Source organism: Canis lupus, chromosome 10 (genome assembly GCF_048164855.1).
Source record: "Canis lupus baileyi chromosome 10, mCanLup2.hap1, whole genome shotgun sequence".
Lineage (NCBI taxonomy): Eukaryota > Metazoa > Chordata > Mammalia > Carnivora > Canidae > Canis > Canis lupus.
This window is the reverse complement of record NC_132847.1, coordinates 16,027,097-16,042,978: the sequence shown is the minus strand read 5'-3', so window position 1 is coordinate 16,042,978 and position 15,882 is coordinate 16,027,097. Positions and strand designations below refer to the sequence as shown.

At 38.0% G+C, this 15,882-nt stretch overlaps 1 long non-coding RNA gene across 1 annotated transcript in view; it reads left to right on the top strand.

Moving 5' to 3' along the window:
- Positions 1–15,882, top strand: part of LOC140641255 (uncharacterized) — a 254,655-nt gene that overhangs the window by 94,411 nt on the left and 144,362 nt on the right. The window contains exon 3 of the long non-coding RNA XR_012037800.1: positions 4,343–4,503. This is a non-coding gene — a long non-coding RNA (uncharacterized lncRNA). The remainder of the gene's footprint in view (positions 1–4,342; positions 4,504–15,882) is intronic.

Sequence of the window (15,882 nt, the reverse complement as noted above, 5' to 3'; positions counted from 1 at the left end):
AAATGTGCTGGATTTTGACATCTACTATCTAAAACTCGTTTGCCCATTTCTTCCAATTAGTAAAGTTCCAGGGGAAAAAGATGGAAGACACTTCTTGAGGTAGTATGACCATATGTCCCAATTTGGTGGGACCGTGGCAGATTTTGTCCTCATATAATCAGCAAGAGCATCTCCTTTCCATATAAAAAAGATTACTAGTTTCAATGACAGACTTTATGGTGACCTTACTTAGAGGGCTCCAATTGGGAAAGGGAGGGAGGGAGGAAATAAGGAGACAGTCATGCATTTTGCAACAAATATATATCGATCATTTACTCTGTGCCAGGCTGTGGTGATATGGGTATAAATTAGACAGTTCTATCTGCTCTCCTCACAGAGTCAGCCGTGAAACAGGGAAGAGAAATAGGTAAAAGAAAAAGTAAATACCAGATATAGTCTGATTAAAATTAATCTCATAACAAATAATAAAATTAAATTAATTTCATAAAGGACAAGTAGGTGGCAATTAGCGAGTGATACCAGAAAATAACAGAAATATTCCAGAAAATGAAATCTAAAAATAAAAGCTATAAAAAACATGTTGCATTATGGAAATACAACGTGTTTTCTACCTATGTGAAATGAGTAACATATCCCTTATTTGCTCTACCTCCAACATGATAAGAATAGGTGAAAATTCCCTTTAATAGACATAGGATTCATTTAATCTGTCAGTCCGTCCACCTGCAAATATTTGTTAGTTCCTACAATGCTCAGAATATGGAGCCCTGTTGGGTATGTAACTAGCTGACAGACCTTATCCGCATAGAGCTGACCTGGTTGAGCTCCAGGTAGTTGGGATTAACCCAGATACTTAAAGACTAGCATTACCTAATACCTAGAAGTCAAACTAAGCATATGCAGTTTTTGAAAGTAGTTTCTATTTGAAATATTTAAAAAAAGAATTGATGTAGTCATCATGAAAAAATAAAACCATAATTTCTTTAGGCATCCTTGTTTTACATCCCACTCTCATTTTTATATTTAAGAACACACTGTAGGTCAGGGTGTGGATGGTCAAGCATGTGTTTTTGTGGTCAAAGACTTGGAGTATATTTTTCCAGCTCCAAGAACTGACTCAAACCTCCTTCATCAGAATTTCTTGTCACTCTCTATTCATTGTCTTTGGCCTCCTGCTGCCTAGGAAAGCAGTAGATGCTTCCCTATCTCCTACCCAGTAGTAGTCTTCAAGAGATCAGAGAAGGGTCAGCTATTCCTCCATTACCTCCACCACTGTGGTCTCATTAATAGCGTCCAGCCTATCTCCTCATCAACCTCTGCCTGTAAAATACATGCTTGCCCTCCTGTAACAACATCCCACATGGCCAGTCTTGAGGATTTCTTAAAATTGAAGTAGAACTTATGGTTATCCCACAGTACCATTATTAAATGCTACTGTTAAAGGGAAAAAAAATATAGGCTTACTCCTCCAACAGCTCGCAGCTGATCCTACCCTCTTTTCCCCTGAACCTGGGATTCACCTGACAGTGCCTTAGATCATTGCTTCGTATAACTGTTTTAAATAATCAAAACTGCCAAGAGACTTCAGTATTTCTCTAAGCGGGAAGAGTACTCTAGTTTTTCCAAGTGTGTGCCAAGTGCTTTATGGGACAGTGACATTCTTTGCCTCTCCACAATAGGCTGAGGCTATTGAGAAGATTTTCAGGAGCAGTGATGTATTTCATAGGTCAGTATGGCCTGTGTGTGAAGAATGCATTTCCAAGAGAGTTGGCTCAGGTTAGAGGTGTTAGGAAGGACTCTGCCCTGAGATTTTTCTCCCTTACCTCTGAAAGCCTAGCCATGAACAGACACCCAGAACACTGGTCTGCAGCTGGGTGGCTTTTGTTTCACGTGTTTCCATTGAAAAGTGAAAGGAGATTTTGTTTCTTGGGAAAGCCTGCCCTTAATTTCATCAACCTCTACTGCTATTAGGTAGATTGGGTAGGACAGGGTAGAGATTACAGTCCCCACTCATCAAGTTATCATTGCTGATACCTAATGCCTATCAGGTCCACCAATGCCATTTTCCTGTGCAAAGGACAGATTATTTGAAGAATCATTCCCGTTTCATCAAGAGACTATCAATTTGTCAGTGGCACGACGGTGTTGGTTGACTGATCACACCACAGAACATTGACAAGGTTGTTTTTTTTTTTTTTGTCCTTTAATCCTTTTATCAAAGTTACTTCATAACCAAATATTTTCAAAAGGCCAAGCTGTCTTTTCAAGAATACAAACATTTGTTTTAAAAGGGAAATCTCAAGCTGCGAAGCAAACAGTAAAAGGTAGAATTGAGCCTAGAAATGAACATGACAAGGTGCAATATTCAGTGTGTATATCAGATTTAATTTTGCATAAGAAATGAATTTCTTCAGCTTATTTTTTAATTAGCTTAAGCAAGTGCTTTCAGGAGCCAATAACACAGACTTACGGGAACTGAATTACTGAAAGGGTTCGGAGCCCAGGCTCTAAATCACAGGCCTTGAGCCGATCCCATAATTAACACCAAGCTGAGGCACTGCATCAAATGCTCCAGAAACACCTTTGCCAAAGAGCGGGTGGGGAACGCAGCGATCGTTAAACCCAGGCAGCAGCATCTCAGGGACTGCAGGGCCTCGCCAAACATTGGGAAGTCAGTTACATCAACGTGCTAAGCAGTTAATGTCCTGTCAGGCACATCTGTGTTTACTACCATCAGATAGTCCCAGCTGTTCACGTTGTCTCTGTTTGATGGTCATTCTGGGACCTGCGTGATGTTGAGAAGCATGTTATTAGAGAAGTAAATTCCTTACTGAGAATTGATCAAGGAGGGAGGTAAACTCTGGGATGCCAGAGTTGGTTCATAAAGTTGAGGACACAGACGTGTACTGGCAATTACAGAAGCGAATTTATTTAGGACTCTTAATCAGGGATTTTAGGGGTCTGTTATTGCTTTGGTTTAAATTATGCTTTCGAATCACTCCTGTAGTCAGGTTCTTTTAGGGCACCTCAAATAGATATAAAGCATTTCTTTCCTGTGGGCACTGGAAGCAGGCAGGTGCATTGCTACTATACAGATAAGGAAAAAGAGTCACTGAGATGCCAAGAGCAACCTCTCAAACAGCTTGTTGCTGAGGCCAGGTGCTATGGATTTAAGAGAGGAAAGGTAATGTGTCTCTGCTGAGGGTCTTCTGTTTGCCTCTCCCGGTCCACTCTGCCCTTCACAACCCTGCTCTCTGCTCTGAGAGCCTCTGGGGATTGGGAGCCCTCTGGCTTCCCCCTTGGGCTCAGCCCGTGGAGTTCCAGGGCAGGAAGGACAGCAAAGTAATAAAACTCTCTCCCCCTCTCTGGCCCATTTTCAACTGACCAGGTGGAAAGGTCACAGAGCAGAGGCTCCAGGACTCTTCTTGCAGCTTTCCTGGAGCCTAAGGTGGTGACAGTAGCTCTCTAATTATCCTGGGCACTCTACCATTCCCTGTGATCTCCTTACACCTTGCCCACATCTTTCTTCTTCTTTAAAGCTTCTTTGAACTATCCCAGTTTGAGTGCGGCGTCTTGTTAAGACCCCGGTGGACATGATATCCCTGCAAAAATGAGCTCGCAGGCTCCTTGGTGAACAGCAAGAGACACTGCATAATTGGCCAGAAAACAGGATTATTCTGCAAATGTGTAACACACCCCAACTCATGCAGACCTTGATACTTTACCAGGAAACGAGTTCACAAAGTCCATGTCTTTTTTCTCCTAGCTCCTTCTACTTTCCTAGTGTACACTTTGAAAATGGAAAGCAAAAAAGCTAGAAGTCAGCCTCACTTTGAAGAGTTGAACATAGTCTTTTATAAACGTTTCCCATCAATCCCAAGGACTTTATGACACATCTCCACTCTTGTTCTCCATGCTCTCAGCCTTTTCTCAGATTCCCAAGGATACTTGGTCTGGTAAGTCCTCCAGGCAGGAGAGAAAATCTGCTATGGCCCAAAATGTTCTGGTTCATACAAAAACTATACATCCATTTTCCTGTGGAACTCAGAAATATTCAAGTTTAGACTCTCCTACTGTGGCTGTAACTAGTTGGTCATTCTGGTGCACTTAAGAATTGGTCTAAAGGGTTGACTAAAGCAACTTAGGCTAGATGCAGAAGTTTCACACAAAATGAGAATAAATAACCACATTTATATTCATGCAATTGTATCTGGCAGCTCGTTATCAGGGGATGAGATTTGGTCTCAATCATTAAGCAAAGTGAAATGTAAAGAATAGCATGATGAGGGAAATGTTTAGTGGTGGTGGTGCTTGTCTTCTAAATAAAACTTTCATTGCTCAGGATGAAGGACGTGTGTCTCTCCTGGAGTGACTCAGCAAAGCCAACTGGCGCACAATCCTCAGGAAGTGCCTACTGGGTTAAAAGAAACCTCACAGCTGCTCTGTGCTGCCTTTATTACTGGTTATGGACCACCTTCGTGGAGCGACTCGAGGTCTCCACAGGTACAGCAATTTCTTTTTTGGCAACTTTATTGTCAGACAATCTGCCTTCTGGGTATGTTGTTATCGCTGTAGTCAATTGATGTTCTGACATTGTTCCTGGCAGGCTTGGTTTTCCAGGGCACTGCTTGAGGAAAAACCACGAAAAACCTGGCACTATTTTATACCCTTTTCCTCCCTGTGTATTATATTGCACAAGAATGGAGGTGGGAAAAGTGGACTTTTAAAAAATAATGCAGCACCACTGAATGGAGAAAAAGAGTGACATCCATCTAGAAAACTCTGTCATTGCCAGGCTTTCCCATGAGAAAGAGCTCTGAGGTGTATGGAGTTTTAGCAGAGTTTGAGATAGTTTAGTTCACTGTTCTTTTATCTTAGATAGAAGATTGACCAAGTTTAACTCCTGTCAACACTCCGATGTGCAAAGAAAACATGAATGCTTTATTTTGTCTTAAGCTGATCTGAGCTTCCAACCCTGTCACTATCCACACACACCCACACCTCCATCCCCTGCCTACTCCCCATCCCCTACTTAGTGATTAATAGGAAAAAAAATGGTAAGTGTCCAATCCTGTTTAAAGTATAAAACATTCAGATAATTTAAACAGCCCAGTTACAGTGTTTAGTCTTTTGACAAAGCACGTTTTTCTCTGAGGTAGTACCCATTTCCTCTTTCTTTCCTTGCAGCATTATCTGGGTACATTGGTTGAACGAGGTGACTTATGAAACTTTCCAGGAGTAGAAAATAGTCAGGGCCCTTCTACCCACGCTTCCTGCCTCTTATCATCCACGTGTTGCTTGCTCTGAAGGAGTTCCCAGCTAAACTCTGTGGCTGGGTCACTTGTGATGTTGATCTACTTCAGTCAGGACCCATTAGCACTCTCTGGTGGTTTTGACCTCATTTGGGTTTGTCCTCTTTCTGTTGAGTTCTGTGAGACATGGCTCTGACTTCCATTTAGCCCCATCTCCTCAGCTGCCCATGCCAGGCATCCATGTTTCCTCACTGAAGTAATTCCTCTAGCCTCTTCTCCAATGAGGCTCTACATATATTCTGTCTGCACCACTTAGGAACCAGGGGCTGCTTGCAAAAGCTGATACCAGGGGTTTCCTCTGCCTGGACCTGGTGCATCACTGGGTTGATGTGATTTATCCTTTATTGGGGTAAGAAAGTCCTCTCTGAAAGTCACAAATGTAGATAAGGGCAAGAAATGATACCCTCAACAGTCCTGTCAATTTACTTAACATGCCTTCTTTTCTCCAAAATGATACCCAAAAAGGAAAACTCAAGATATATATATTTATATTTATATTTATATTTATATTTATATTTATATTTATATTTATATTTATATTTATATTTATATTTATATTTATATTTATATATAAAACTCCCCTTTGTACCTCTTCCATTTGTCTCCTCATACAAATTTTCTGGTATCAGAAGAAGAGTCTTATTTAAAATGATCACGAATGTCATCTTAACTCCTGCTAAGCTCCAATAATGTCAGAAATATCTTCTTTGGGCAGCCCGGGTAGCTCAGTGGCTTAGCACCACCTTCAGCCCAGGGTGTGATCCTGGAGACCCGGGATCGAGTCCCGCATTGGGCTCCCTGCGTGGAGCCTGCTTCTCCCTCTGCCTGTGTCTCTGCCTCTCTCTCTCTCTCTCTCTCTCTCTCTGTGTGTGTGTGTGTGCGTGTGTGTGTGTTTCTCGTGAGTAAATAAATAAAATCTTAAAAAAAAAAAAGAACTATCTTCTTTGTACTCTATGTATTAGATAAAGTGGTGCTGGCTTTTAAAACAACAGCCTCAGATCTTGGTCACATAATATGGTACCAATTTCTTCTCAGTCACCCCACAGTTCAGTATGGACCAGTGTTGGGGACTAAGATACTCTGTTGTATGGACTTACTTCCTTGGGGGCCCTGGGATCTTTCCATGTTCTGGCTCTTTCAACTTCTAAGATATCTGTGTTCCCCTCTGGGTTCTGTGCATTTGGCTGTAGCTGAGGAAAGAGCATGTGCTTGGAGGAGTGTATAGGTTTGGGAGCTAGGCTTAGAAGTGATAAACATCACTCCTTCTTTATTCTTACTATTGTTTAACTGCAGGAGAGATCAGGAAACACCATCTTCCTGGGTGTCCAGCACAATATGAGACAGGTGTGATGAACATATGGCAATGTCTATGTCACAAATTAGTGACACAGTCTATTAACTGAGCCCACCAAGATTGATAGTTGGTATTGTAAGAGTGGGTTAAGGATTAGAACAAGAAGATGAAAGGAATTTTCAGTATCCACTCTCATGCTGTGAGCTTCCATGACTTAAAATGAGTATCTTTTACTTTAGGTTCCTTTAAAAAATAACAATAATTAATCTCCTCTGGAATATGAGTGTCTACTTTCAGCTACAGTGAAGGTCTGGTATGTAGGCATGGGGCAAAATATTTTTTAAAAAACTTAAAAATTACCCCATTATAATATACTTTGAATAGCTTTAGTAGCCCTTCCCCAATAGAAATATAAATATGAGAATTAACTAGAGTGTAGACAAGGGTCATTGAGAAAAGATAAACATGCTGGTCTAGAGACCATTTAGTAAAAGAGTTAGATAAATTCTGATCCACACACAGAGCAGGGGTCACAGACATGCAGCTTGTGGAATCACCTAGAACTCTCACTCATGTTAGCCTCATTGGTTCTGCCATTGCCATCCTAAAATTCTTAATTTTTTAACATGGCACCCGTGTTTCCATTTTGCACTGGATTCCACAAACTGTGTAACAAGTCCTGCCCATTTGTGATTATGCCCAGAGGTGATGAGATACATCTAGACTAAGTGTCTCCAAGCTGTATTCTGAGAAGCCCTTTGGATTTAGTGGAAGTTCCTCAGAGACCTCTCCAAGGTGGAGGTGGGGGAGGGGGAATGGTTGGAAATCAAGCAGATGGTCTACCACCCACTTTTATTCATCACATGCATCCGGTGTATGCATGATATTTCATTTGAGGAATGAAATCAGTGCTAAAAATAAGTTGAAAGCCACTGGGATACAAAATTCCTCTCTGCTTTGATAACATAACAGAAAGTCAACTGCCATGAGGTGAAAAAAAGATCTAAAACTCTGTTTCAGGGCATCTGGTTTTATTTCCCACTTCTGTTCCTTTTTAACTTTGGGGACTTACACAAATACAAATTCTCTGTCAGTTTATTTATCTGTAAGATTGAGATAATAATAAACTGGGTATGATTATTGTCTTAATTCCATAATATGTATGTAAATACTTTAAAAGTAATTAGCTCTTGTATAAGTAAAAGACATTATAATAAACTGTATTTTAAATAGGTTTCTTTATTTTTAAATATATTAATTTTTAAAACTTAAAATGAACACAAAATAGCTACTAACTATAAAAAAGTGAAAAAAAGAAACAATTGTGCCTATTTGATTCTACATTCCTTGGCTATTTACTGATTATGGGCCTTACATGACAGGTCTTATTGGTAGTATTATGTTGTCAATTTAGTAGAAATACTAAAATTAAATGAGCAGAATATTAGTCAAATGTGGTTTCCCAAGGAGTGCTTAAGTAAAGGCATTTAGTACTTAAAACATTGAGAAACATCACTTCTGCTCCTCAATACTCGGCAGTATATGAACAGAATTACAATCCTGGAATCTGGCAGCAGATCTTTTGAAGAATAGATACTTCAGAAAAGATCCTCTCAGCCAGTGCATTCCCAATTCTGGAGCTTCTGGATCCTCTGTGGCCTTCGACTTGGTGACTGAGGAAGACCCATCCCATTGGTCTCTCTTCCTTGGTTTTGATCCTTGAGGTAAACCAACACAGTGAAATGAAAGCCCTACACAAGGGAAAAAAGATTCTCTTTCTAGAGCAGAGTTTCCTTTGTTCCTTTCCAATAGATCTCATCCCAGTCTTTCAGCACCTTTCCATTTCAGAAGGCTCTGCCCAAACAGGAGACAGCTTTAAGTCTCTCAGCAGTAGCTTGGGAGAGAAGATGGAGCAACAAAGTAATAGGGAGGAATTTGAAGCCGAAGAAGAAGAAGAAGAAGAAGAAGAAGAAGAAGAAGAAGAAGAAGAAGAAGAAGAAGAAGAAGAAGAAGAAGAAGAAGAAGAAGAAGAAGAAGAAGAAGAAGAAGAAGAAGAAGAAGAAGAAGAAGAAGAAGAAGAAGAAGAAGAAGAAGAAGAAGAAGAAGAAGAAGAAGAAGAAGAAGAAGAAGAAGAAGAAGGAGAAAGAAGAAAGAAGAAAAAGAAGAAAGAAGAAAGAAGAAAGAAAAAAGAAAGAAAGAAAGAAGAAGAAATTCCAAAGAGAAAATAAATCCTAAAGGAAACGAGTTTAAAGAATACTCTGCTGGCAAGGAAGAGCCCTTAACCTCTTTTCTTTTCCCACTATCCTTATTGTAGTGACCTTATTGTCTTTGCTTGATGCACACACCAGAGGTACCCCGGCTGGGGGTGAAAAGAATTGTAAATAGGAGAGACAAAGCCTGAGTTCTCCAGGGAAGTTAGAGTTCATACAACATACATAAATTTCTGACTGATTTTGAAATAGTATTCTTTTCCTGCCTCCCTCTTATGTAACTGCTCAAGGCATGCAAGTGGTAGACTTGGGGTCACATACGACTTCTAAGAAATTGCTTGTTGGCTTAATAGTAAAGGATTGTCAGAGGAGTTTTATTGAGAGGGAAACTAAAGTTAGAACAATGATAATAATATAAATCTAACATTTTTGAGCATGTACTACTATTGCTTATTAGACTAAGAACTATTACATTAAGTATCTTAACCTTCATGAGAATCATTACTTTAGATATTACTATAATAATTAGTATTATTATTTTCCAAATTTTCCAGTGATAAAATAGAAGCTCAGAAAGGTTAAGCGGCTTATCCAAAACTGCACAGCTCATGCATGGAAAGGGTCCATTCTTTTGCCCAAGATTCGTAAGCATCAAAGTCCATACCCTTAACCCTGTCTTTACTGCTATTTTCTGTGCATAAATATCACATGGCTATCGGAACCCTAAAAAGATAAAAAGACCAGTAGATTTGTTAATCTTAACTTTAAATTTATATCTCAAACTACAAAAGAGCAAAAGTACTTTGGCAATTTTCTGGTGAATTTGATCTGTGACTAGAGCCGGAGTACATTAATCAGTCCTACCTGCTGGCTTGATGATTCCTAATTTCTTACTTCCTTTGAACAGTGTCTCAAAGCTGTTAGAGAAGTCATCACTTCTTGTGGGAAGGGGGTCATTTTCTCAATTCTTCATCCTTCAAACTATAAAATGCTCCAGCTACAATCTGTATATGCTGGTCCTGCGGTTCTACCAGAGGTCTTTGTAGCTCACAAGTGTTTTGTTTTGTTTACAATAGAACACGTTCATACCATCAGGAGAGGGCATGTAGCTCAAGCATCCAATATAACATACACCTTAGTCATACTCTGTTCACATTTTTATCAGCATTTAAAAGTTTGTCTTTCAAAGAGTTCTTAAGAAAATCTACTACTTTTATCTTTTGATGTCCTTGATTCAAATATGAAAAAATAACTATAAACATTTATGATCTTCATGTATGCTAAGCATCTAAAGATAAATGTACTAGCTCTCCACTAGAATCCCTAGCATATAAAGGCCATCCGAAGTTCAAGCAAAAATTCCCTACTAGAAAAAAAAAAATCCCTGCTAGACTATAAGGTCTATGAAGGCAGGGAGGACATAGGCCTGGATCACCATCATATGCTCCAGGCTTAGCTCAGGGCACAACACGTGGCAGGCAATCACCAGAGTTTTGAGGATGTAAATACACAGCTACACCTCCTACTCATTCTCTTCATAGCCTCTTTCTCAAATTCTGAGACTGGCATTGTGGGTTCAGGGGGAAGAAATTACTACAGTAACTGATTTTAGTTTACAAAATCTTGTCCCAGGGCTATTCTTATAAATTGAAATTTCAGTTTGATCAAATGATTCCATCAACCAGTCTCATTGATGAGTGATGATAGTCAAAGCGTTGCACCAAGTACACATGGTTCTTACCTGAAGGTAGGTAATAATCTCCTCTATGAAGTTTGATGTTCTTTTTGGCCTGGACTTTGACCTGCTTGCTAAGCTGCCTGTCTAGGTATTTTGGTTTCATAGAAGAAAGTTTTAGCAAATTTGGGATTGATGAGAGATTACAAAAATAATAATAATAATAATAATAATAATAATAATAATAATAATTGGATTTTACATTGTCATACTACTTTGTGTCCATAATTTCTCCTTTTAAGCCTTTTATTTTGGCTTATAAATTCCAAAGTTGATTGAATTTCTTCTACTTCATCAGGTGGTACAGAAGCAGAAGCAATCCCATTCCTCCCCTGCCAAGCAGATACTGAGATGTAGGTAGTATACATAACAGGGAAAAGAAAGAAGTCACAGAGGATACTTTTTTTTGTTTTTCCTCACCAGCTCCTTTTAACAGGCCTGTCCTGATTTTCTTTAGGCCCTCGGCTGCTTTCCGCTATATGTGAGTCTAATAGTTCCTTCTTTCCATGGACTCTACATTACACATTTTAATGCCAAATAAGTTTCTGCCATTCTTGTCACTATGGCTTTCTTGCTGGGTTTGTGTGCATCCATAAGTGCAATGGCAGCATCTCATTTCTTTGAATAGCTTCACAATTTTCGTGTACCTACCATAAAAACAAGCAAATTGACACCCTGCCAGGAGTAGCCAGAGGAGATCTTAGAAGAGACTTCGTAATGACACTGTTGCCATATTGCATGCCTGTAAATAATTCATTAAGTCAACCACCCTTTTGTTTTAAGCAAACACAAGCAGATGCCTTTTTAAACTGGATGCAGACAACAGTTTTCAGAAAAACATTATTGTAATATGACACTTAAAAAGAACATGTTTGCTTTATTGATTTTTACAGTGGTAATACACAGTGATTACTTTTGTTATCCATTTTGTCTTACTCATGGGCTTTGTCCTTCGCTCTTATTATTTTATACTTGTGTGAATATGTGTGAAATTTCACTGTTAACAGCAAGAGTGTGGAAAGGTAATGAGCAATTCATAATCAATCAAGTAAACCCAGGCAATCTTCCTGGTCAACATTATCTGCCGGTCTGTGATGTTAGCACCACAAGCAGAATTCTACTGACCTCTTAATTCAGCAGAGTGTATGTTACCAGATTATTAAAGGAAATGCAACCATTTCCAAACAGGAAGCATATCTGGCATAGTTAAAGGGTTCTTGAATCTTTTAGATCAACCAATATATATGTAAAAGTCAGAGTTAGGGACCAAAAATCATGTTTATATTTTCTAAAAGTTAAGATTTGTCTGTGCTGACAGTACAATTTGCTTCTTGAATTCATGTATTTATTTATTAATATCTGTGTTGTTCCAGGAAATACTTTGATTCACTCCTTGAAATGATTGTTTTTAGAGCCTGTGTCCAATAAACTGACTCATATTGGTTATTATAGGAGTTCATAATCTCAGCTGTACATTAGAATTACATGTGTGAGCTTTTATATAATACCTATGCCCTGTTCTTAGTCATTTTTACTTGATTGGTCTGAATGGGCCCTGGGCAATAGATTCTGTAAAAGTTTGTCAGATATTTCTTATGTGCAACCGTCCTGAGAACTGACTCAGATAATCTCTCGATTACCTAGATAATCTCATTTATTTGGGGATAGTCATCCTAACTGGGAAATTCTGAAAGTAACTGAACCTAGTTACTAGCAGACAGTGGATCATAATTGTTATCATCATAAAGATACATACAAAATTATAGGATGATCGAACTAGAAGCAAAATTGGAGTGCTGCCTTCTCCGTGGTATAAATGAATAGAAATCCCAGAAGGTCCCAAAAGATTGCAATGCTAATTAGAATTAAGTCCAAATTAGAATCCAGATATCTTAGAATTCTGGTCCAGTTATTATTCTATTATACATAGAATTTGCATTGGCTAAAATGGAGATAAATCTAAAGCCATTTGGTCTAATATAGAGAGGTCAAGAGATGTACAGACGAGGAAGGAATCAAGGAACTTTGGGGAAACAATACCTCAAGACTGGAGGAGAACAGAGAAAAGACACAGGAGGTTAAAGAGTTAAGGGTGAGCTACCAAAGTGGATGGTGACCGATAACACTAGGACAGCAGGAACCGAAGACAAGAGTCCAGACTAAAAGAACTTTAGAGTCTAGGCACATCACAGAGGAACAGGCACAAGCTTACAGCAACAATAGTGGGAGCTAAGGTTGCTTCTTAGAATCTGTGAATGACATGCTTCCTATAAACACTGAGATTAGATTTAGAATGTAGATCGGCTTGGGCCATAGGCAAAGACAAGATGGTCAATCTGGCTTGAGTCAGGCAAAGATGGGTGTGGGAAGCTGTTGTTGAGAGTCAACACGGCTCAGGATGGGCTCCAATACCAAATATAATCCTTGGAGACCTTTGTAGGGGAAACCCTAACCAGATGTTCTGATTATCACCATTATGAATAGATTGGAATATTAGTACGGGGTTTATTGGTTCTTTCAATGCTCTCATGGAGATTAAAATGAGTGCCAGATGGCTTTTCTGACCTAGATAGCTAAGAAAACATTGCCCATTGGCTCTTTTCTGTTATTATCTAAAAGAAAAAATAGGAAAAATAAAATTTTGAAAGGATCTGCTATTATTGTCATGCCAAATGCTGATATGATATCTGCTTTATTAAGATTATAGATTTTTATCATTCTATGAATTATGTACATTGCACATACATATAACTTTTTTGATATTAACCTAATAAAGCTACTTTATCTCCTTTTCTTTGTAATACCTTAGAGTGTACATTTGACTTCCTGAAAAACACAGAAGTCTTAGAAATGAAATATTGTGGGTGAATGGATAAAGATGAAATAGCAGCATAGCTGAATTTTTTTAAAAAGTGGATGGAGTAAACATAACCTCTTTCTATATGTTTTATTTTTAAAAAATCATTCTATATTTAAGAGGAATCATTTGTATCATGTACACAGAATTTCCAATTGTGTGTTTGTGTAGTAATGGGTTTCCAGAGAAGAAAATTTTTGATAGCATCATAAGAACTCTTGACATAAAACTTCATAAGTTAGATGGAAACTTTATACTCACTCCTTTCTACCCACCCCACCCTGCTACTTAGAATCACACCTAATTAGTTGTTTCTAATTCCTTTGAAGAACTAATTTGATAATATAATCCTCATTCTTGTGTAGTCTTATGGACGTTAATGCTTCAAGTGTTCAGGTGGCCATTTGAAATGGTCTTTCTACAGTAGAAAATTTTGTTTGAGTACATTTGGTTATTTAGAGAAATATATAAGAATTCCATAATTCATTTTAGCCCTGGGCATTAGTAAAATTCTAATCTTGATAGAGTTTGAAATTGTGTCATTTATGTGAGATCTATGATACACTACATTTTTTTTTTCCTTGAGAGTAAGAAGAACAAGCGCTGAAATCTCTTTCAGAGAGATTTAAAGCATTAATAACCCTAGGCTATTTTAAGTCACAGTCAATCTTTATGGAAAAAGTACAGAGATTATACAGCAATGCTTTTATTTTTTTTCTCCTAGATTTGCAAACTGATATTTCACGTATAAGTTATTAGAAGAAAACAATGCGTTCACCCTTCAAGAGTATGCCTAAGGTCATTACTTCCTTTTCTTTATTCTTTCCATCTGTGCTCAAATGTTCAATGAAACACACACACACACACCCCAAAACAAAACAAAACAAAACAAAACAAAACAAAAACACTCTACTGAGCTTATCAAGTGCAAGCAGGGCCTGAAATTTAAACTTACTTTGTGATCAGAGAAGTACACAGTCTTCCCCATGAAGAAAATGGGCCATTAGTTGTGTGGGAAGAGACTGAGAATGCCTGTAGATGGAGTGAGATTCTAAAGGCATACATAGGAATGTTCACAGCAGCGTTATTAATAACAGTCAAAAATTGGAAACAGCTTTCAAGTCCATAAGCAGGAGAATTAATAAATTGTAGTGTAATCATAACAAAATATCCCTCTATGATAAAAAAAAGAGCAAAGTGCTAATATTCCCAACAATATCCTGATTGGAAGAAGCTTTACACAAAAGCATATATTGTGTGATTTCATTTACATGATTTTCTAGGGAAAACAAATCTATGGTGGGAACAAAGATAAGAGCAATGGTTGTTTCTGGAGCGCTGAAGGCAAGTATTGTCTGAGCAGGTGTATTAGGAAACTTTCTGCAATAATGGTGATGTTTGAGGTCTTGCTAGGAGTTGTAACACAGATGCATGCATTTTTCAAAACTTAGAATGCACATTTAAGCTGTGTTGTTTTCATTGTCAATTTTACATCAAAAGAATAAAACTGTAAACAAACATTGAACTCTAGCTAATGACATGCGATGAAATATTTAAGGGAAAGTGCACTGATGTCTACAACGCACTTTGAAATGCATCAGAAGTTAAGATGGATAGATTGATATCTAGAGGGATGGATAGGCACATGGATATATGATAAAGCAAGTAAAGTATTAATGGTAGACTCTAGGTAATAGGTATGTGGATGTTCTTTGTAATCTTCTCTGAACTCTGCTGCATGTTGAAATTTTTCGTAATAAAATGCTGCAAACATGGAGAGAAGAATTGGTCTTGAGAAAAAAATTGCTGTAAATCTATAGGTGATTTTTCTCAAGAAATTTTAGCCTGTTGACATGCTGTTTCATATATTGAAATACATGGAGATGTCACAAAATACAGAGCTGGAGTATCAACATAGGCTGAGGGTGATTGAATTTAGGACCTTATGCATGTCTGAATTGTGAACCCTACTAAGGTAAAACACTACGATGTTTTTCCTATGTAATGCAAGCATATTCTAGGCTTTCTACCTAAAGTACACTCCATTAACCGATGCTAATGTTTTCCTAAATTAGAAACCAAAGAGAAATGAAAACATTTTTAGTTCATGAAATCTCCTACTACATACAAAGAAGTCTTTTGGTTTTTTTTTTTTTTTTTTTTTTTTTTTTTAGGAAAGATTGGTGTTTGGCTTCCTGGAAAGAAAAAAAAAAAAAAAAAAAAAGACTGTCTCTTCACCCTCTCCTAGAAAAGAACCATCTAAACAAGTTACAGGTTCTCTCTATTGTTAAAAAAAATCTGGTAAAGGGACTTTTCAACAATAAGTAAAAAAATACACTGATTTATCTGGAGCCTGGTTTGTCTCAACATGATTCCTTCAAACACCTCATTACTAAGTTGCTATTTAGTTTCCTAAAGGTTGTTGCCATCTGCAATTTTCATAGCTTTTAGAAAATGAAGGATAGTCCATATGT